A 23607-nucleotide genomic window follows, 5' to 3' on the forward strand; every position below is an offset into this window, starting at 1 on the left:
CCTTGGCTCCCACCTTGACTTTGATAGGCGGGGAGAGAACACCCAAGTAGTTAGCCAAATACAAGATTTCCTCATCCAACGTATTTGCTTCTTTATCATCTTCATAAGATTTTGATGCTACGATGTTTACAGCTTTTATGGGTGCACCCATAACATGCTTTGTCAAGAGTTTAAGTTGGGTTATCATTTTTGCTATGTTCTCCTCCTTTTCTTCATTCCATTTTCTTTGTTCATTATCGACCATAGAAGTAGTAGAAGGTATCTTGGGAGCTTTGATTTCTCGGGTATGCCAACCCCAATTTTTCTTTGACAATTCTCCAATAAATAGACAGGCCGCATGGTGGTGAAACATCACTAAGCAATCACCCGCCACATTATCCATCACTATTTTGTTTAATGGATCAAGGGCACTATAGAATATCTCGAGAAGCATCTTCTCTGGGACTTCATGATTTGGGCATTGAGCTAGCTTACCATTAAACCTCTCCCAAGCTTCAAACAATGACTCTTCATTTATTTGTTGAAAATTCACAATCTTATCCCGCTTTTGAAGAATTTTTTGTGGTGGTAAATATCTATTAAGAAATACCATATTAAGCTCGTCCCTAGATGTAATTGACACGGGGAGGAAGTGGGTGGAGCAGTAAAACCACCTCTCCCATTAGTGAGAACGGGATGAGGCAAAGCCAAATGGATTATTAGGTAATGTGTGCTATATTGAACGACACACACCCTTCCATAAAATTCTTTAAATAGACATTTAGGTCCTCAAAGGCTTAAACCCCGTACAATTTTTTCATTGGAAACATGTGAAGCATGACGCTAGTCATATGGAAGACTCTGTTCCTATTAGTTTGTGGGATACATATTGCACTTTTTTGTCCCTCTTCATTTAATGGGCCCTCATCATCTACAAGGGCATAAAAGGGGCCCTTATTTCTTGCGCTATCACTCATTGCTCCGTTAATACTTTGATTGTCATCAAAAGATCAAAAATTATAAATAAAGTAAATTACACCACCTAGGTATTCCCCAAGTAAGAATAACACCGCACAAGTGAAATCTATATAACACTTCCCGGTGACAATTCTATTTTGATAATGTTTAACTCACTCCCATGATTGATGGGTAAGGCGGTCATTTTCAATAACCCAACTAGAGTTGGGGTTAAATCAAGAAGGAGAAAATTATAAATTTCAAGTCTTATGGGTTCTCTAATTACTAAAAGTTTATCCAGAATAATAATAAACAAGACATGTAAAATAAATTGGGGGATTAGTTTGTAAGGATTTTCGACTACCAGTGAATGAATATGACACTTTTGAATTAAAATCAAGATTAGAGAGGATCTTGGGCTTATGTCAACCTAAAGATAAATCATGTAGGTTGATGATGGTTTAGCATGAATTTTAGTTGTTGACCAAAAGATAGGCTAGGTCGAAAGTCATTATAGTCAATCTTTCAATAAAACTGCAACGATTTCACCTATTGTCTTTTTAGTGCACCTAACAAGTATGCAATTTGTAATCACCCAAAACCTTAATCAAGAATCCATATTTCTAGGATGATGCTCTTAACATGATTTACACTTTAAATAGACTTATTTATAAAATTACAAAAGGTAGTAAGCCACAGGCTCAATTTTCCACCATTACCTTGTCCCCCTATTACCCTTTTCCAAGGATGCTATGGGTTACCTCAAGCTAAACTTCATCCCACTTTAAAGGATGATGAAGGTTTTTTAAAGTTTGTGGTTTTCACCCATCAAAACCATTTGGAGATTTGGGGTTTTCACCCATCAAATTCCAACTCATTAACCCAAGCAATGGTGGAATCCATACTCAACAACTAAAATTCATGCAAAAACAATGATACCCATATAAAATTACACTTTAGTTTAACATAATCCCAAAACTAAATTACTTAGCTACTGATCTAGAAAGAAAAGAGAGATATACCATAAGGATTATCCAAAACATTCATTCTTCACAAAATTTCTACGAAATTAAACCTCCAAAAGTAGTTACATACTTGACCAATTAGGGTTTCTTCCTTTCAATTCAAAAACATCTATGAGGTAAGAAATACCTAAATAAGAAAGAGTTTTTGAATATATATGATTTGGGATTCGTCTATGTAATTTTGCAAAACTGCCCCAGGTGACCTTCCCACTGAACTTCAATTGTATAGTTTTGACCACGATCCCAGCTACATGATCATGATTATGCTCTTCAATCACATTATTCTGACCATCTTGACTGATCGCAGTAGCGGTAACTGAGGTTGAAGTGCTCCAAGTCTCCAGTTCACTCATTTTGCCTCCAATTGATCCCTTTTTAGCTCTTATCCATATCTTTTCACCTTCTCAACTATATACCTACAAAATATGGTTATTAGTGTATTTAAATCATGATGATGTCTCATTTTCATATAAAAAGTATGGTAGTGTGCATAAATTTTTGGTGTAAATGAGTGGTAAAATCACCATTCATCATTAGGAAAATTGATTTTGGCATTGATCTTGTTCCAGACACTCATCTAATCTCTATTCCTCCTTATAGAATTGCTCCAGTTGAGCTAAAAGAGCTCAAGGAGAACTTGAAAAACCTCTTATATAAAGGTTTTATACTCCCTAGTGTGTCTCCATCGGGTGCTCCCATGTTATTTATTCACAAGAATGATGGCTCCTTTCATATGTGCATTGATTATTGTCAGCTGAAAAAATTGATCATAAAGAATAACTATCCCCTTCCTTGGATCGATGATTTGTTTCATCAACTTCAGGGTGCAAAGTGTTTCTCTAAGATTTATCTTAGATTAGGTTATCATCAGCTTAATATTAGGGACACAAATGTCCCTAAGACTACCTTTACAACTCGGTATGTCACTAGAAGTTTCTTGTTATGTATTTTGTTTTTAACAATGCCCCAACGGCATTTACGGAGATGATCAATAGGTATTTCATCCGTTCTTTGACATGTTTGACATTGCCTTTATTGATGATATCTTAGTCTATTTTAAGAGTGAGGTAGATCATGTATATCACCTTGTGTCGTGTTACAAACTTTGAAGGATCATCTTTTGTATGCAAAGCTTAAAATTATGGGTTTTGGTTGAAAGTCATAGATGTTCTTGGTCATGTAATCTCTAGTGAAGGGATTATGGTAGATCCCTAAAAGGTAACGACATTAGGAAGTGGCCTAGAACTATGAATCCAACTGATAGTCAGAGCTTCTTAGGTCTACCTTGTTGTTATAAAAGGTTTGTGGAGAGTTTTTCAACTATAGCTGCCCTGTTGAAAACGTTGACCCAAAAAAATGTCAAGTTCTTGTGGCCCAATACATGTGAGGGTAGTTTTAAGAATTTTAAAGATAAATTGACTTCGTCTCTGGCTTTGACCTTGCACGAGGGTAGTGATGGTTTTTTGTTGTATTGTGATGCTTCTTTTGTAGTTCTTGGTTTTGTTTTGATGCAGCATACTAGGGTGGTGGCTTATGATTCTAGGCAATTGCAAGTTCTTGAGAAAAACTACCTCATCCATGACTTAGAGTTATTAGTCGTGGTATTTTCATTGAAGATTTGGCAACATTATCTTTATGGTGTTCATGTCAATATCTTTTCTGATCATAAGATCCTTCAATACATGTTTACGTAAAATGAGTTGAATCTCCAACAAAGAATGTGTCTTGAGCTATTAAAAGAATATGATATGAGTCTTTATTACCATCCCAATAAGGCAAATATAGTCGCCGATGCTCTAAGCCATATGTCCATGAGAAGTTTGGCCCATATTGATGAGTACAAGCGGGAATTGGTGATAGACATTCACCGTTTGGCTAGTCTAAGAGTTCAACTTGTAGACACCAAGGATAGTGGTGTATTTGTGCTTCTAATATCTCCGTCATCTCTTGTATTTGAGATAAAGAAGGAGCAAGTATTGGACCCTAACTTGATGAAGATCAAAAGTTATGTGGGTTAATACAAAGCACTAACTTTTTGATTGGTGGTGATGGTATCTTGAGATACCAAGGTAGGCTATATGTTCCCGACGTTGATGATTTGAAAGAAAGGGTCATGGACGATACACATGGTCCCGTTATGCTATTTATCCTGATTCCACCAAGATGTATCTTTACCTTAAGTGTTCTATTGGTGGAGTAATATGAAGCGTGATGTGTTTAGCTATGTGCTAAGTGTATGGTTTATCAATGAGTGAAAGTTAATCATTGAGGCGCGATGGTTTATACTAAGAAATTGTGTTGCTCATGTGATAGTGGGAGGCAATTAAGATGGATTTCATTGCAGGTATCCCTAGATCTCAGAATCAATGTTATTCTATTTGGGTCATCGTTGATAAAATGACCAAGTCCACCCATTTCTTGCCAGTAAGAAATAATTTCTCAATAAAAAATTATGCTAAGTTGTATCTCATAGAGATTGTAAAGTTGCATGATGCTTTGACTTCTATTATCTCAGATCGTGCTCCTCTATTTTTATCCCATTTTTGTAAGTCATTCTAAAGAGGTTTGGGAACTAAGGTATACCTCAGTACCACATTCCACCTACAAATGGATGCGCAAGCGAAGAGAACTATTAAAACATTGGATGATATGTTGCAGGCTTGTGTGATTGATTATGGTGGTAGTTCGTATGACCACTTGCCTTTGATTGAGTTTGCCTATATTAATAGTTACCATTCTAGTATTGGCATAGTTCCTTGTGAGGAATTATATTACAAAAGATATTGATGTCCCATAAGGTGGTACTTAGTTGATGATGGTAAGTTTCTTGGCCCTGATTTTGTTCACCAATTCTTAGAGAAGGTGAAAGTTATTCATGGTAGATTGAAAACCGCTCAAAGTCACCAAAAGTCCTATGTGGATGTGAGGTGTAGGGACTTAGAGTTTACGGTATATGATTGGGTAATTTTTAAAGTGTCTCCCATAAAGGGAGTGATGCGGTATGCCAAAAAGGGGAAGTTTAGTCCCCGGTATGTCGTTCCCTATTTGATTATGAAGAGAGTTGGAAATATTGCCTATGAATTGGATTTGCCTTCTAGTACGGACTACATTCACCCGATTTTCTATGTCTCTATATTGTAGAAATATATGTCCGATCCTTCCTTGGTTTTTCTCTTAGAAGATGTTTATATCTTGGACTCTTTTTCCTATGAGTAGGTCTCGATTAGTATCTCGAATCATCAAGTTTGCTGGTTGAGAACAAAAGAGGTGGCTTTAGTGAAGGTTCTATGGAGGAACCAATAGTCCAAAGAAGCTACATGGGAGGTAGAAGAGGACATGATATTTCCCATTCAGGAAGCTTGTATTGGAGGTATGTGTTAATCTCCTTACTTTGATATATGTCTTTTATAGAAAATGGATTAAATTTCCTAATGGGTGAAATAATTTGTGCCTTATTATACCATGATTTAAACTCCCTAGTGCATGAAAATAATTTGAATTTTGATAGATGATGGGTTAAAGTCCCTAATGCTTTCAGTTGCTTGATGTCTTTTAAAGTTGATGGGTTGAAGTCCCTATGTCGTGAAATGAGTAAGTGATAATAAGCAACAGGTTAGAGTCTCAAAGTCGATAAGATGATGGATTAATTGATAATAAGCATGATGTGTGTGGTGTCCTTATTGAATGCTTATTTTAACATTGATTGAAGTGGTGTGTGATGAAATGTTAGCTTGTGTACACTCTTACCTTAACCTTTATTCACGGACAATTGATCCAAGTGGGGGATAATTGAAACACTTAGGTTTTGAACCTTGTGAAAAATAACAACTTTTGGTGTCTCTGAGTTGGGTACGACTTGGAGATTGAGTCGTACCCATGGACATGGGTCGTATCAACTTTTCCCTCCCCTCTCATAACTTAGATATATTTTTAGGGTATCATACTATTTTATATACACCATGACCTTCTATTAATCATACCCCATGCATAAGAGTCGTATGCAACTCAATCATATAGAGGGTAGTCCCCATTTAGAGTAAAGTGTTTGGTGTACGAATAGTGTATACGAATAAGGGATGAGTAGTAACTTATGGTTATGACTCAAGGGTTCCCACTCATACCAACAACAGTATGTTTGACCTAGGAGAATCCTAGGGTATGATTTAGGGTACCACTCGTACCCTAGGGTACGATTACTAAGGGAATCGTACGGGGGAGTCGTACCCCTAGGTAAGTTCACTTTTCAGCTTTTAACTAATGTCTTTGTGGTTATTCCCTAGCCTAAATCCCTAATTCCCTCAACTATATAAGGCTTTGTGGCATCCTAAACCCTTATTTACAAGACACAGACACTCCAAATCAATCTAAAAGCTTCTTGAAGCAAGATTGGAGGTTAGGGTTTGGAGAAAGCTCATATAGTGGAAAGAAGAAGACAAGATTGTTTGTGTGTCATCATCTTTAATGAATATATCTCTTACCCTCTTTAAATATCTCTTAACCCTTGTATTTCACACTTGTATTAGTAAGTGTACATGGTGGTTTTGTAATTAAATGAAAGGGGTTTTGTTGCCTAATGATGTATAATGTTAAATCTTGCTTAGACTTGTGTTTATATATGATATTGATGATGATGTGAATTTGTGGGTGCTTTTTGTATGTGGAATAACATGAGGGTCTTGAGTAACCCTAATCTTGATAATAGCTTCCATGTAAATAGCCTTGTCTAAGGTATGCACCCAAGGTGTTTGTGAAAATGTCTAAGTGAATTTTTTTGTCATATATTGGTGATATATTGAACTAGGTAAATGTCCCTATGTGCATGAATGATTGATAAATGATATGTTAAAGGAATTATGAACCATGTGTGGTGAAATTGATAACCCTTTTTATTTATGGGTATTGTGAGGGTTAAGTCCCTAGATATAAAGATGGACTTAAACTTTGTGTTGAATTGAAGTCTGATGGGAATGTGGGATAAGATTTTTATTGAAATATTAATTGTTGTAAGTGTATTGATGATAGTAACTTGAACTTTATGTTAAATTAAGAGATGGCATTAGCCTATTGAAATGGTTGAGTAATGAAGGCACCCATAAGGATCGCATGGTCATGTATAGTCTTAAATTGGTTAAAATGGTTAAAGTCCATAAATGTTGTATTGGATGTATATGGACGAATAGGAAATAGGTTAAAGTCCCAAATGCCAACTAATAATAGTTGTGATGTCTTGATGTCAAAGTCCCCTGCCTTATGTGGTGGCTTGAAGTTGAAGTTCCTTGCCTTATGAATGGCTTGAGGTTGAAGTCTATTTCCTAATGATATTGATCTAGGTTAAATTCCATTGCTTAATGAGATCTCGGGAGTTTAGAGAACCTCACCGAATGGAATTTCTTGTAGTTAGAGTCTAAGTGTAGTATAACGCTAGAGTCCCTTGCCTAATGTGTGAGCATGAGTCCAAAGTCCCATGCCTTATTGAATTTTTGGATAAGTGCTTGAATTTGTATGTCCAATTAGATGTGTGTATGGCTTGAGCCCTTTGTTTTAATGATTGCCATATGCGGTTAAAGTCTTTGGTTAATGAGTGAGTAAGCGTGGCTGAAGTTTATTGTCTAAGTGCATGTGAATGTGGTTAAAGTCCTATGCATAATGTGAATTTTTGATCCAATAAGTATGTAGGGTTAGAGTTCCCCCTACTTCATGTATAATGAATGAATGCTTGAAAATGATGATGGGCCTTGATATCTTGATTAGCATATGATATATCTATAGGTATGGATAAGTGTGTCAATGAGATGAAATGTGAAATATTGACTTGATATAGAGCGATGATGATATTTTATCACTTATCCTTGAGTTACATGCTAGCATTTCAACCGTAACCATCTCAGGATGCTATGTCCCCATGTAACATAGCATCCAGAGCTTTTTCTTCTCTTCTTGTGTAGTGAATAGGCGATTGAAATGGTTCGTGCATTGACTTGAAGTGGTGAGCTCCCTTATTCAAGAAGATCTTCATCTCTTGGTCTCATATGTTTAGACTTATTCTCTTTTATACTTGGCTTGGCTATCATCAGGGGCTTGTCCCGACATATATTTTTATTTACTTTGTTTTGTATAAAGGTGTTGTGAACAACTGTCAACTTTGGTCTGAGTTAGATACTATGAATCTAATGTTGACTTATGATAGTACTTTCAAAAATCCTAACTTGTGAGTTGGAGTCTCTTCGACTCCTATGGTATGATGAGATCTTTGGGTCGGGTAATTGGGGCGACCTACTATTCATGTGACCTTGGGGTGCCCATATGATATGGCTCAGATTTTGGGTTGTGTCATTTTCTTCATCTTCTGATGGGAGGTGTGAAGCTCCCTCTGAGACTCCGCCAGTGCTGAATATTCCCTCTCGAGCCTAGCAAAAGTGGCTCAGCTGCTCCTCCTGACACTTCTCATAATCTGAGCGGGACACATAAGAGTGACACCTGGTGGAGGGATCTCCAAGCCCTTTAGGCAATCTTGATACAAGCTCCTTGATGACCCTAATATCCATACCAATATCTTCCAGGGGCCAGCAATGGGTGGTCTGCACGACTCTGAATCCTCAATTGTCGACTTTCCTAAGTTAACCTTTCACTTTTTGCTCTTGCCGGATGCACCCTAACTCCTAAGCTTTAGTGGGTAAATCTTTGTTCCAGGGCACACCTAAGTTTCATCTGGGTATTCTACCACCCTTGCTCTCCTACACAGATCATTAATAAGAGAAGGGAATAAGAAATGCATACCACTATGGTTTCTGTAGAACTTCGTATCAGATATCATAGGACAACTAATAATTCGAGAAATATTTTCTAGTATGTAGGCAACCATACGAGCACGCATATCTGTAACTACAGTCATGTGAATTTATGGAGAGATCTGAATGCAAATAATGTTTATCCATATCCGATCCTTGACTGTGAAGTCATTCAAGTAGATGCCCCATTTTGTTGCTACCCATGGGACCGCCTTTCCCGGGCACAACTTCTATTCCATCTAGCTTCCCAGCTCATACCCATTTGCCTAAAAATCAACTATATCGGCATTCGAGAGACCATATAGATCGTTGATTTGATCTGCTCTAAAATGCACATTCATCCCCCCGGATCCTAGTAATTGGTTTTGTAAAACAGCTCCATCTGTTGGCCACGAGTCTAGCACGAAATGTCGAAGCTTTTTTGGCCATCTCTCTAAGCATATACCCCTTTTCGGGAGCATCTTGTCTTTGGAAACTCATCTTAGTATTGGTTGTGGTATTTAGGAGTCATGAACTTTCTTTTGTCATAGTTCTTCGTCAATATTTTCATGATTATACCACACGATATTATCCGCTAAATTTCATTGAATGGGTACTTAGTGGTGTTTGAACAAAAATTTGAATTGTAGGAATTTTGGCCCAAGATAAAATTTAGTCTCGGTTATAGCAATTGAGGTAGCTTGTCTGCAATCATGGCTTCCGCTATCGCAACCACAAGATAGTGATCACTTGTGCCGCATTTGCAGTATCTGAGACTAGACTGATCGTTTTTCACCAGTTCCAAAATCCATAGAGCAAAAGCATGTTCCAAAATAAGAATCAATCACTAATAACATGAAAATTGTGTTCTAAGTGCTCGATTATGTTCCCACAATGCAAAAATACTTAGTTATTGACTCATTTGGGAAATTGATTATGTACTTGGATTGTACCCTATATTTTTCTAAATTTTACACAACTTTTGGGTACTCATGACTTTCCCACAAGTGTGCATAGCATATCTAACAGCTAATTACCACACAAGCATAATTCATCAATTATTTAGCAATGAAAAACTCAATATTAGGAACTACCTAGTTCATTTACCCTAAGGTCTACTCATAACAATTAAAAACATCAGCTTGAAGCACTTACAAGATGAGTGATGCAGAGTGGATGCAAAAATGCCTTCAAAATGCTCAAATTATTTTCACAAACGGGTGCAATTTTAGAGAAAAGTTGGTGGGGAAGTATGGGAGAATGGGAGACCGATGGTGATTTAAAATTAGTCCTACCACGATCACGGTCAAGCGTTCGTGATCTCAGAAATACGGGTGACTGCGATCCCAGATCATAGCCCTTGATCGCGGTAACAGAGGGCATTTTTGTACCTCTATCTTCCCTTGTTCATTCAACCATGCAAATGTCCCATATTTTATATTTCAATCCATTATTTATACTCCAAATTACTATAAATGCATTGATTAATCTGTGACAAAATTAAAATATACACTATCAAATTTAAAAAGAAAGGATATAGGACACTTTTCATTGCGTGATAGGGTTCCTCCCATCAAGCACTTAGCTTAATGTCGTGGCACGATGCCTTTTCATATAAAACTTATGCTTACACTAAGAAGATTTGAATCTCCATCCTAACTTTTGCTTATTATGAATTGAGAGGCAGAGGGACAGAAGATTCAGATCTTCGAAGACGAAACGTGATAAAAAGGGGGACATGGCGATGTGGCATTTATCTCGCCACTTTAAAGACTTGGAACCTTTTACCCAATTTCACATCAAATTTCTAATTCAGTACCTTGGGTAATGGTGGAAACACAAATAGGACACAAGTTGAACATCGAAAGTTGTGCTCCTTGGCCTTCGAATGGGGGGTTTTTATGTGCTTTTTTGCAATCTCAAACTCCAAAACATATGGATGGTGCTCCTTATCCCCAAATTCTATCATTTACTTTAGTGGGTGAACACTCATCAAATATACTAAGAACAATCTTCAAAAATTGTTCGAATGAGGTCTATACCATAATTCTAGAATCGCATCCCTATTAGCGTCCTTACCCTGAAATGGACTACAGTCATCATAAGAGATTTGCTTGGCTTCTTCATTTGACTCTAGGACCATTTCCTTAATTTTTACATCTCCAACTATATTATGTTTGGTTGGTCGGTAACTCACCGAGGATTCTTTGCTACCAAGCTCATCATTAACCACATAGCTTGGTTTTTCTTGTTTATCAACCTCATCTTGAAAAGTGGATAAGATAAGTAAAACTGATAGATTTGTTTCCTTTCCCATATCCTCTATCTTAATAATCTCCCTTCCAAATGCCTCATTGGATTGATGCATGTGGTGCACGTCCTCCTCTATTGTATTTACCCGATGCAAAAGAGTTTTAAACATTGCTTCAACACCATTATATCTGGAATGTTGTTCTTCCCTTTCCATATTGTGTGACATATAAAACTCAAAATAAGAACTAGTATTTCTGTAAGTAACTAGGGGATAGATCATTTGGACAATTACTCCAATGTCCATCTCGACCACCATATAAAGAACAATCATACTCCCAATAGGATCGAGATTGTGCCTTCCTCTTTCTCCAAGGAGCATATCTACAATCTTGCCGAAATTGGGGTCCATTATAATATGGACATGGATTATCAAAATATAATTTCCAACTACAAAAATCATATTTGTCCCAAAATTCCATAGTGAAAAGTAAACAAAAATAAAAATCTACCTAACATAAGAAACAAAAGAAAATCACACACAAATATTTACAAATTTGAATCCAAGCAAGTAGGCTAAAATTTCAAACTAACTCAATAAGCCAAACTTCTCCCGGGCAACGATGCCATTTTTGATAACGCTCAACTTACACGTCAATTTAAGTGCAAAGCGATATATATTTACCTAATTAAGAATCGGGGTCAAATCCATAAGGAAAAATGTAAGTAGCGATTGAGTCGGTTAGAAATAGAAGTTTCTTGCTAAGTTCAAACCGAAGATACAAATAATTGGGGGATTTTAAACATTTCTGAGATATGATTACTTTTCAAATTCTAATGGACTAACACGGGGCTACGAATAATTAGAATATAATTAGTTAGAAACGAATCTTAGGGCTATATTTTACTGGGGGTAACTAGAATTTGGGTGCAAGACGATCAACTTCAAATCTTAGTTAAAGCATGTATGGGTATGCTCGGTAATGGATTTCGATACTAGCCTTTCGACAAAGTACCAAACCATCACCTACTAATTCTTTCAAAAACAAAGTTAGTGTGGTCAACTATTTGCAACCAAACCTCAACTAGGAATCCCTATTTCTAGGATGACGCCTAAGACATAGTAATTCCACAATTTGTCCTTATTTCTATGACAACAAAAGGGAATAACAATTATTTATCTTATTGTTCACAATCTTATGTCACCTACATTCCTTTTTCAAGGATAATGAAGTATCTAGATTACCCACACCCCTCTTTCAAGGATGATGTAGGGATTTAGGTAATTTGTGGATTACACCAAGAAATGCCATTTTACAATTAAGCATTTGTAAAACCCAACAATATGAACTAACAATTGAAGATAACAATAAAAACTTACACCCTCTTGCACCAAATTCAAACATAACTGCAAGAGGGAAAACTAGTAACTCATAAGAATAATGAACAAAGATAAACCAAAACCTCCTTCAAATTGATTCTTGAAAGAAAAAGCGAATGCAAATTTAAGCTTTAAATCTCAACAAATTTTTAATGGAGTTCGCTAATCCTCAACTTGGGGATTACTCTAATGTATTCTTCAGCCCAAAATTAGTACAATGTTGTTCTCTTCAAAATAGAAACTAGTTGGTGGAAGAAATTCAAAAAAATTGTAGATTTCTTTATGAGATAGGGTTTGAACTTCTTAAGAGAATTAGGGACAACTATATGAATTTACAAATCTACCCCTAGGCATAATCCTGCTTTGCTATGATCAATGACACTTGTCTGCGATCACAGCTATCGTGACCGCGGTCTAACCTCGCGATTGTAGTATATTGACCTATCTTTACTAGTTGCAATCACAGATCTTGGACCGCGATCGTGGTAACTGAGGCTTGCTGTTGGTCCAGGTGTTTCAGCTGCACTTCTTCCCTTTTTTTGTCCATTTTAGCTCTAATCCATCTCTTTCCATCTTATAACCCGTATACCGAAAAAATATGAATATTAATGCATTCAATCACACATAAACCTCATTTATACATTCAAATCATTGTAGTGTGCACGAATGCTAAGTGTAAATGTGTGGTAAATTCACTACTCATCATCTCTCACGTGAGAAAACATCGTTTCCAGTATCAATCCCTCTGGACCTCAACCTTTTCGGCACAATTACACAACCCTTTTAAGCCCAATTCAAACAAGTTTCACATAACCCATCCATTAAACCAACGAATTATGTGTTATGGCATCCACCACAGGTATCTTCAAACCATTATGTTTGTAAGTTTTAATTATGCCATACCAATTCCATTAGCCTAGGGGAATTCCATGACCCCCTTTGTTCATTAAATCAAGCTGGGGGAATGCCACGAACCCCCCTTTGTTCATTAGGTCAAGTTAGGGGATTGCCACGACCCAATTTGTTCATTGAATCAAAGTTAAAAACAAAAAAATGGACAACAAGGCCTTCAAACCCACTTATATCCATTTAACAATTTGTTCAATGCAATAGATTAGGGAAATAAGCCGAATCATGTGATTAACTATATCTCAAATCTAATTATACAATTGGGTTGAGGGAACACAATTTCCAATTCAAATTTTAAAACCAAAATCATCAATTTGGGGGATACCTCACCTACCATCCCATTCACTATACCGATGCACCCCAACGGGTTTCAAAATACATAAAGAAAATATGAACACTTTCATTAAAACAATGGAAATTTAAATCAAGAACCAATCCTTTCAAAACCCTCAACCTAAATCAAAATCTGTTTCCAAATCCACATTAATAACCATCTTAACACATACTTTATGAAAAACATGTTTAAGGGAGGAGTAACATGCTTGAAAGTATCACAATTATGGAGAGAAATCACCATTTGGAAGCTCGAAAATATAAACCTTGAGAAACCCAAGATTGTTCTTGACTTAAGGATTGGGGAGACCATAAGAGTGCATTTAATTATATCTTTTGGATGATAATGGTGTCCTAAAAAGGTTTTAAGGTCGAGGGTCATAATTGGGGGGAAATGCAAAATGTCCAAAGTACCCTCAGTGAAACACTAAAGATTTGCCGCACAGTCCTTATGGGATACCTTATGACTCGTACCGACAGACTATGAGTCATCCCATAGACTCATAGGTTGGGAAGTTCCCTATGGCATCCCTACTGTTGACCCTACTAATCCCACATTATGACTCATAGAGTCCATTCATAGCCACAACAGAAAAAAAAGGAAAACTACACTTGTGAGGCTACGAATCCCATATTATGACTTGTAATGTCTCACAATGACTCGTATGGTCCTAATCGTACCTAGGGCAGAAACTTTGGTGCTTATACTGGTCATCTACAATTGAGGAACTATCACTCATGTAGAGTCTTCACGACTCGTTAGGTGAGTCATAGCTAGAGCAGTAAGCTCAAATCTCAAAATTTTAAAAGGCAAAAATTAGTGGGTATTACATTCTCCCCCATACGACCATTCATCCCCGAATGATAAGTTAAGGCATTCATTAGCACGATTCGAAGATCTAAACACAGAAACACTTTTCCTTAACAAAGTAAGAAAACAAAAATGATTAAACAAAAACACATACCTTAAACATAATTGTCTAATCCGAGGAAAATAATTGATAGTTGGACTTCATGTACTCTTCAGCTTCCTAAGTAGTTTCTTCTAAGTTTTGGTTCCTCCAAAGAGCCTTTACCAAAGACACATCCTCAAACAAAGGACTTGTCAATCCAAAATTTCCATCGGGATTTCCTCATAAGATAAGAAATTTGAAATACCAACACTCTCAATAGGAATAACCAAAGAAGAATCACTGACACACTTCTTCAACATCGAAACATGAAAAATCGAATGAATGGAATCCACACTCGAATGAAAATCCAACTCATAAGAAATATTACCCACTTTCCTAAAAATTAAGTATAGACCTGCATACTAGGACTATGCTTTCACTTCTTCCAAAATCTCATCACTCCCTTCATAGGAGATACCTTAAGTAATACCAATCACGAACCTCAAACTCTAACTCATTTCATCTTACATCCTCATAGGACTTTTTGTGACTCTGAGTGGTCTTAAATATTTCCTAAATCACCTTCACTTTCTCCATGGCTTGGTGAAATATGTCAAAACAAAACAACCTCATCTCACCAATCTCAAACCATCCAATAGGAGATCTACAACTCCTACCATAAAAAGCCTCAAAAAGATCTATCCTAATACTCGAGTAATAAATATTATTAGATGTGAACTCTATAAGAGGTAAATGATCCAACAAGCTACCGCAAAGTCAATCACACAGGACCTTAGCATATCTTCCATAGTCTGAATGATCATTTCTGCTTGACCATCCATTTGAGGGTGGAAATTTATGCCAAGGATCACCCGTGTGCCCAAACTTTACTGAAACGAACTCCAAAAGTGAGAAGAAAATTGCATACCTTGATTTGAAATAATAGAAACTGGAGCACCATGCAGTTTGATTATCTCCGGAATAAACAACTTAGCATAACATATCTGGTGTAAATAGTCCTTACAAGTAAGAAGTGAGAAGACTTAGTCATCCTATTCACGAAGTTAGCCACATCCTTCTTTATGTTGTTCCACCAATAGATGTCCTATAAGTCATTATACATATTTGTCTATCTTGGATGAACTATATACCTCAACTCATGAGCCTTAGTTAAAATTCTTTCCCGCAGCCCATCCACGTCAGGAACACACTATCTACCTTAGCACCTAAAGATACCATCTCCATTAATATCAAATGTTATAACCTTTTGTTCACTCACATCATCCTTTATTTGCATCAATATGGGGTCCAACACCATTTTCTCCTTCACATCTACACCAAGAGATAACTTCACCACCTCTTTCACAATCACTCCTCAATCCTCAGAATCTAATAGATGAACTCCATTATTATCCAATCGGTGAATATCCTTCACAATCTACGTTTCTCCTCATCCCTATGAGCTAAAAAACTAAGGGACAACCTACCAAGCGCATCAGCAACCATATTTTATTTACCTGAATGGTAGTAGACAATCATGCCATAGTCCTTGAGCAACTCAAGCCATCTCCTTTGCCTGAGATTCAACTCCTTCAGGGTGAACACATACTACAAGCTTTTATGATTTAAATAGATATCAACATGAACCCCATACAAGTAATCGAGCAAAATCTTTAAAGCAAACACAACAACTACCAATTATAAGTCACGAGTCAAATAGTTTCTTTCATAAACTTTTAGCTGCCTAGAAGCATAGGCCACAACCTTACCATATTGCATCAAGACATAACCTAGTCTTACACGGGATACATCATAATAAAAGAAAATCCTTTGTACCCTCGGGCAAGGCCAAAACTGGAGCATAAGTCAACTTGTCCTTCAATTTCACCAAACTACCCTCACAAGCATCAAACTAAGAAACTTTACCTTGTTTTTAGTCAACTTAGTCAATTGAGAAACAATATATAAAAAACTTTCCACAAATCTCCTATAATACTTGGCTAAACGCAAGAAGCTCTGAATATGTGTTGGAGTCATGGGTCTAGGCCACTTACTAACAGACTCAATTTTCTGTGAATCTATAATGATCCTATCATAGGACACAACATGACCCATAATGGTCACAACATTGAACCAAAACTCAATTTAAAAATCTTGGCATACAAATGTTGATCCTTAAGAGTCTGCAATACTATACGAAGGTGGCTGACATGATCCTCCTCACTCTTATAGTATACCATGATGTCATCAATAATCACAATGATGAACAAATCCAAAACCTTTCTAAACACCCGATTCATCAAGTTCATAAATTCATCCAAAGCATTAGTTAACCCTAATATCATCACCTAAAACTCATAATGACCCTGTCGGGTTTGAAAGGTAGTCATAGGGGTTATCTGCCTTTGTAACCTTCAACTGATAATAGCCCAGTCAAAGATAAATCTTAGAAAACACCTAGCAGCTAAAACTAGTTAAAGAGATTATCTATCCTAGGAAGAGGATACTTATTCTTCATCATCAACTTATTCAATTGTTGATAATCTATTAACATCTAATGGGAACCATGCTTTTACGCATGAAGAGCATAGTGAAACTCTATGGAGAAATACTAGGAATGATGAAACCCTTATCAAGAAGATCATTTAACTACTTCGTAAATTCTTTCAACTAAGTCAGAGCCATTCCTTAAAGAGGAACAGAAATAGGATAGGTATCCGGTAGAAAATAAATCCTAAAGTCTATTTCCCTACTGGGAGGAATACAAAAGAGATCATCGCGAAACACTTCAGGAAATTCCTTAACAATAGGGATGAATTGTAGAGAGGGAGCCTTAGAACTAAAATCTTTAACCGAAACTAAATTGTATAGACACCCCTTGGAAATCCACATATGGACTCTAAGATAATAAATAAAACTTCCTTATGTACTAGGGAACTTTCTTCCCACTCAATTACCAATATATTTGGGAATTTGAATTGACTAATTGGGTTTGAAAATCTTAAAGAACATAGCATGATTAAAGCCAATCAATACCAAATATCACATAAAAATCAAATATATTCAATTTAAATGTATCCTTATCACAAACATATACCTCACAAACCTTATAGACCCTTCCAGCAACAACAGAATTACCCATCATGGTAGACACAGAGAAGGGATAGGAAATACTCTATAGACCATAACCAAAATGAACAGCCATATAAGGGTTACATAAAAAAGAGTAGACCCTAAATTAATTAAATAGTACACATCATGAGAGAAAATCGTTAATGTACTAGAGAGAACTTCAGGAGATGCTTCAGATTCCTGATGGGTGGTAATAGAATAAAGATAGGTCCGACCAATGTTGGTACTAGAAGTAGCACCTTTTGGCGCAGGAGCTGAAGAAGTAGAAACCAAAACTTTTTTAGCTCAATTAGGATAATTATTTGAAGGATTGTTCTATTAGAAATGACCAAGCTGTCCATATTTAAAACACCAATTCTTCTCCTTATTGCAATAACTATGGTGCAATCGACCCTAAGCTCTACAATAATGATAAGATGGGTTTGATTGAGCTCTACTATCTTAAGATTAGGCACCTTCTGCCTTAAACCCACTATCATCCTTAAAAAGGCGATCACCAGATAACTTATTATATTGAGCACTAGCCATAAAATAGATACCAAATTTTCCAAAAGCCTTTTTCTTTCCCTACAACCTACCATCTATACCACTATTCTACTGGCCTTCACCCTACTTTGAATATCTAAATTTCTTACTCTATCTCTCTATCATTTTTTCTTGTTCTTTCTTTTTATATTCAACCTACTATATATATACCACCAGCTTAGAGATATTTATGTCATTATTAAACATCACTGCCTTTCACTCATCACCAAGCACCGAGATAAACCAGAAGCAAACTTTCTTATTCTAGCCTTCATGCTAGATACTAACTCTGGAGCATAGTGAGACAACTGATGAAACTTTAAGGCATCTCCTTTATAATTTATCTTTCCCTAACTCAAGTTCCCAAACTTCTAATCTTTAGCCTCTCTTAACTCCTGAGTAAAGAAGCAATCTAGGAAAGCACCAAAAAATTCCTCCCATATAGTATGCTCAGCATCATCACCCTTCTACTACTCCCATTTCTCATACCACTAATATGCCATATCCCTCAACTCATATATGTAGAAAACTCTACACCCTCCACATCAGTAGCATGCATTACCTTAGATTTTTTTTCTCTATCTTATCCAGAGACCCTTAAGGATCCTCTTCAACCTTAGATCCTCTAAAGGTCAGAGGATTTAGTCTCATAAGTTGGCTAATTCTAGAGACCTCAGATGATAGAGCAACAGAACCATGGTTAGGCTGATGAGACTAAAATGTCACAAACTGAGTTAGTAGATGAACAGTTTGACAAAACTTGGCATTAGAAATATTTCTTTAGGGTTGTGGGGCATGAACATCATCAGCTCAAGAAGCCCACAGAGGAGTGGTAGAGACTAGTGGGACTCTACATGGGTAGTCAAGAGCAGCGGCCCTAGATCGAGTCTGTATTTCACAAGTAGAACAAATTCCATCTACATTGTCCTCAGGTGGGTTAGTAGATTTTTTATGAGCATCAGATATTCGGGGGGCATGATCAAAAATATGAAAAAATAAGATTAGTGGAGATTTATAGACCTTAGGCTCTATAGACCTAAAAATAGATCACAATAAAGAAAAACATTTCTAAATGCACTGTAGCCTCTCTCTTATAAGTTTGTCATGCTAGAAAACTTAAACATAATACAATTAGGGTATAGGTGTGATGGGTAGCTCAAGTTCATGGAGAACCAAAGACCACCCTTTTTTCCCTAGACAACTGAAACACAATACAACTAACTCAATAAATTTGAGTTTCAAATATATAAAAAGATAGATAAACCAACTAGCTCAGAAAGTAGTACAAGAATTTCAACAACCATTTAAATCTACAGTAATTAACAAAGACTATAAAATCCAAAAATAACCTAAGTTGGGACATATCCCCGAACATAGCTAAAAAGATTAAAAAATGAATAGTCCAAAATAAAATGAAACAAGAACATAAAATATGGATCTTTCAAAGTATGAAAACTCACCACTTCAAGCTGACTTATGATAGATACTAAAATTACCTAACCACTATGCAGAAAAAGCAGAAGTGTCTTTATTCCCTGTATCGCATGGGGATATAATGTCCAAAGATGGTTAGCAGAGTAAGCGCTAACAAGTAACTCAGGAAAGGTATAAAGTAATGCCACAATAAAATCAGTTCAAAATCATTCCAAACCAATTCACACAATTATATATTTATTTATTTATATTTATATAACATGCCAAGATAGGGAACAAGGCTTAGCATGAAATTAAAATATTAGCCCGGACTATGTAGCTCAAACTATCATTCATACACATGGGCAATATGGGTCTAGTTCCCCCTACTAGTTGGATTTAGCTTCCTTCCAACTGATTGGGCCTAATGCATGTTAGCTACATAAACCAGAGAAATTCAAAGAAGATCAAAATCCATCAAGGATACAATGATTCTAGAATATTAAAATATACATAATGTGTGAACTATGCACTCTGTCATAAAGACCAACCCCCTATGCTAGCAAAAGTTGTTTCTAGTATTAGTCCCTCGGGGCCTTCACATTTATGGCTCAGCTACATAACCCCTTTTTATGCCCAATCATAACAAGTTTCACATAATCCATCTATTTAAAAAAGAAATTATCTATTAAGGCATCGGCCACAGATATCCTCATACCATTACGCTTGAAAGCTGATAATTATGCCAAAGTTATTCCATCAACATGGTGGAATACAATGACCTACTTTGTTCATTAAATCAATTTTGAAGGAATTCCACGACATCCTTTATTGATTAAATCAAATTAGGGGAAGGCCACGACCTCCTTTGTTTATTAAATCAAGCGTAAAACAAAAAACATAGCCAACAAAGTATTCAAAACCCTTTTAGTGCAATTAGCCATTTGTGCAATGTAATAGGTTAGGGAAATAAACCAAATTATGTGATTAACCATATCTAAAATCTAGTGATGCAAGTCACTTGAAGGAACACAATTTCTAAACTAAATTCCATAACAACAATCATTAATTTAGGAGAATACCTCAACCCCATCCCATTCACCATACCTATGCACCCCAAGGGGTAGCAAAATACATAAATAAAATATGAACACTTGCATTAAAACCAAGGAAATTCAAATCAATTAACAATCCTGAAAAACCCTTACCCTAAATCAAATTACATATTCAAATCCACATGAATAACCATTTAAACCTATGCTTAAAGAAAAACAAGTTTATTGGAGGAGTAACATGCCTTAAATTATATCAATTATAGAGAGAAATCATCACTTGGAAGCTATAAAATATCAACCTTGAGAAATCCTATCTTATTCTTGATTTAGGGATTTAAGATAGTTTAAGAGTACATTTGATTATGTCTTTTAGATGATAATGGTGTCCCAAAAGGGTTTTAAGGTCATGGGTCATAATTGAGGGAAAAGGGAAATGTTAAAAGTACCCTTAATAAAACACTAAAGTCTTTCCACCTAATCATTATGGGTAACCTTACGACTCATAATGATTGACTACGATTTATCCCCGAGACTCATAGTCTAGGCAGTGTCCCAAGGCATTCTCATTGTTGATCCTGCAAGTCATACCATATAAGTCGTATCCCTCATTACGACTTATAAGGTCCAATTGTAACCACAATAGAAACAAGGGACAACTATATTGGCGAGACTACTAATCCTACATTACAACTCATAATGTCTCACCACGAGTCGTATGGTCTTAATCATAACCAAGATAGAAATTTTGGTACCTACACCGGTCACCCTATGATTGGGGCACTACAACTCGTACAGAGTCTTCACAACTCATTAGGTGAGTCTTAGCTAGGGAAGTAAGCTCAAATCTTTAAAATTTCAAAGGCCAAAATTCTAGGGTTTTACAGACTCATAGATTAAAAGATGTTGACAGAAGTCAATTAATAAGTATTTTAGACCATAAAAAATCACAATATCTCATAAATCATATCAAAATGCAATGAGAACCATGTAATCATCCTTATATCCTATAAGCACAAAAATACAACCACGGGAAGGTTAAAATGGTCAACTTACATTGAAATATATATTGTACACAAATCACAAAAAATTGATCATTAAAGTATTCGAGGAGTTGCTTAAGCGGTTGACGATTAAGCGGTTGGGTGACCTCTTAAGTGGAACTTAGGGGATTTTAAATCCCCTTTTCAACCAAAATTCAAATTATTTTCTCCTATATGTTACACCATAATGGTAGCTTGAAGCGAGGAAAAAGTCCAGAATTATCCGTTAAAGCTAAGGTAATCTTGCCTAATGATCCTTGGTCATTTCCCATTTTTCCCATCTATTTTCATCTTGTTTCAGGGTAAAATATATGAAATTAGGTCTTTAATCCCTAGACTTTAGGGACTTATTTGGTATCCTATTCATACACCATTTTTTTTCAACTTTTGAGTGTGCTTTCCTTGTCCTTCGAGTGACCTTGTCACAGATCCAATTTTGGATTTCATTTGTAGGCCTCACATGCATGTTAATGAACCAAAGTCTGACCATACCCTTTATATAGCAATATATTTCTCCTTTAACTCCTAATGATGTGTATGTTACTATTTTTATAGCATTGCAACACTTTGGAATCAAGTATCAAAGATGTGTCATTTGTTGATGATTCAAGGACTTGTGATTCAACATCGAGGTAGGCTTTTATCTATTCTTCTTCAGGAGATAGTGTGTTATATACGTTACATGTTAGGTAAGAAATTTAGGATGTGATTATTAGTAAATTACCATGATTTATCCTAATTTAGAAGTTTTGGGATAGAACGTTGAATTGGCCCCTAAGATAAAATAATTATTTCGCATATAAGATCCTATTACCAAATGTTACTAGCATATTAAAAGTAGTTGAGGCTAAAGACCCCTTTATTATCAGGTTTAATACTTCAATTGGGTAATTATCAAGGTTTCCTATATTATTGTATTATTGTTATGTCAATTGTATATTATTGAGAACGAGATCTTAATGATAAAATTAGTTGGACTATGGGTGAGCAATTTATACTTAAAAGCATGTAGTCATAGTCTGTGGTCATTTAAATTATTGTAATTGTCTTATTTTGATGATATTAATGCCATGCAAAGAATTAGTACAGTCACGTTCACCTAGTGGTAATATTCCAACTAAAATCATGATTTTACTATTGCTTTCCTAAAAAGGAATTTTATTTAAACTTTTTACTTTTAAAACAGGTTCTTTCATAATGATAATCATACAATCTTAATGGATGATTTATGAGATTTTGAAACTAAAAATGATGTTTTAGAAATTTGACAGAGGTAGATTTTGTTCAATGATTTAACCACTATTATTTGCATCAGTTAAGAGAGATTTAGACTCTTTCTTTACTTTTATTATGATTTAGTCCTAGAGTTGACCCCAAATAATAGATTTACGTGCTTACACATTTTTAGCCATGATTTGAGTCTATGCATTTATTATATATATACATATCTCTCCAGTACTAGACAAAGTAGATTCATGATGATGATTGAAAATCCTGTATGGGGGTACTCCGAACCCCCTAAGGGCCTCTACATCTATGATCTATTATGTTGGAGAAAAAAGGTCATCTTAGAGCCATCGAGCTAAATGATAACTATCAACTTACATTCATATTTAAGTGTAAGGCCATCATTTTCAATATAATTACCCAACTTTGAGTCAGGGTCGAATCCACGAGGAACAATATGAGTGGCGATTAAATAAGTTCAAAATTAAATTCACTTGCTAAATCCAAACAGATTATACAAATATTTGGGGGCGATTTTGACTGTTTTCAAAAGTGTAAGACAATTCTTGGGCTTCTAAAGGACTAATTCAATACTAGGAATACTTAGAGAGTAATCAATTAGGTATGGATCTTGGGATTATGTTTTCCTAGGAGAAAACTAATGTGAGCAGATATATGAAGGATAGCATCATATTTTAATTAATGTGTGAGTAGGCAGGCT

At 35.9% G+C, this 23607-nt stretch overlaps 1 non-coding gene across 1 annotated transcript; it reads left to right on the plus strand.

Moving 5' to 3' along the window:
• The first annotated feature begins 443 nt into the window (after window positions 1–443).
• Window positions 444–549, plus strand: LOC124886241. The gene has a single exon (XR_007043327.1). It is a non-coding gene; the product is annotated as a small nucleolar RNA R71 (small nucleolar RNA).
• Window positions 550–23607: the final 23058 nt, after the last annotated feature.

The sequence above is a fragment of the Capsicum annuum genome, chromosome 7 (assembly GCF_002878395.1).
Source record: "Capsicum annuum cultivar UCD-10X-F1 chromosome 7, UCD10Xv1.1, whole genome shotgun sequence".
NCBI lineage: Eukaryota > Viridiplantae > Streptophyta > Magnoliopsida > Solanales > Solanaceae > Capsicum > Capsicum annuum.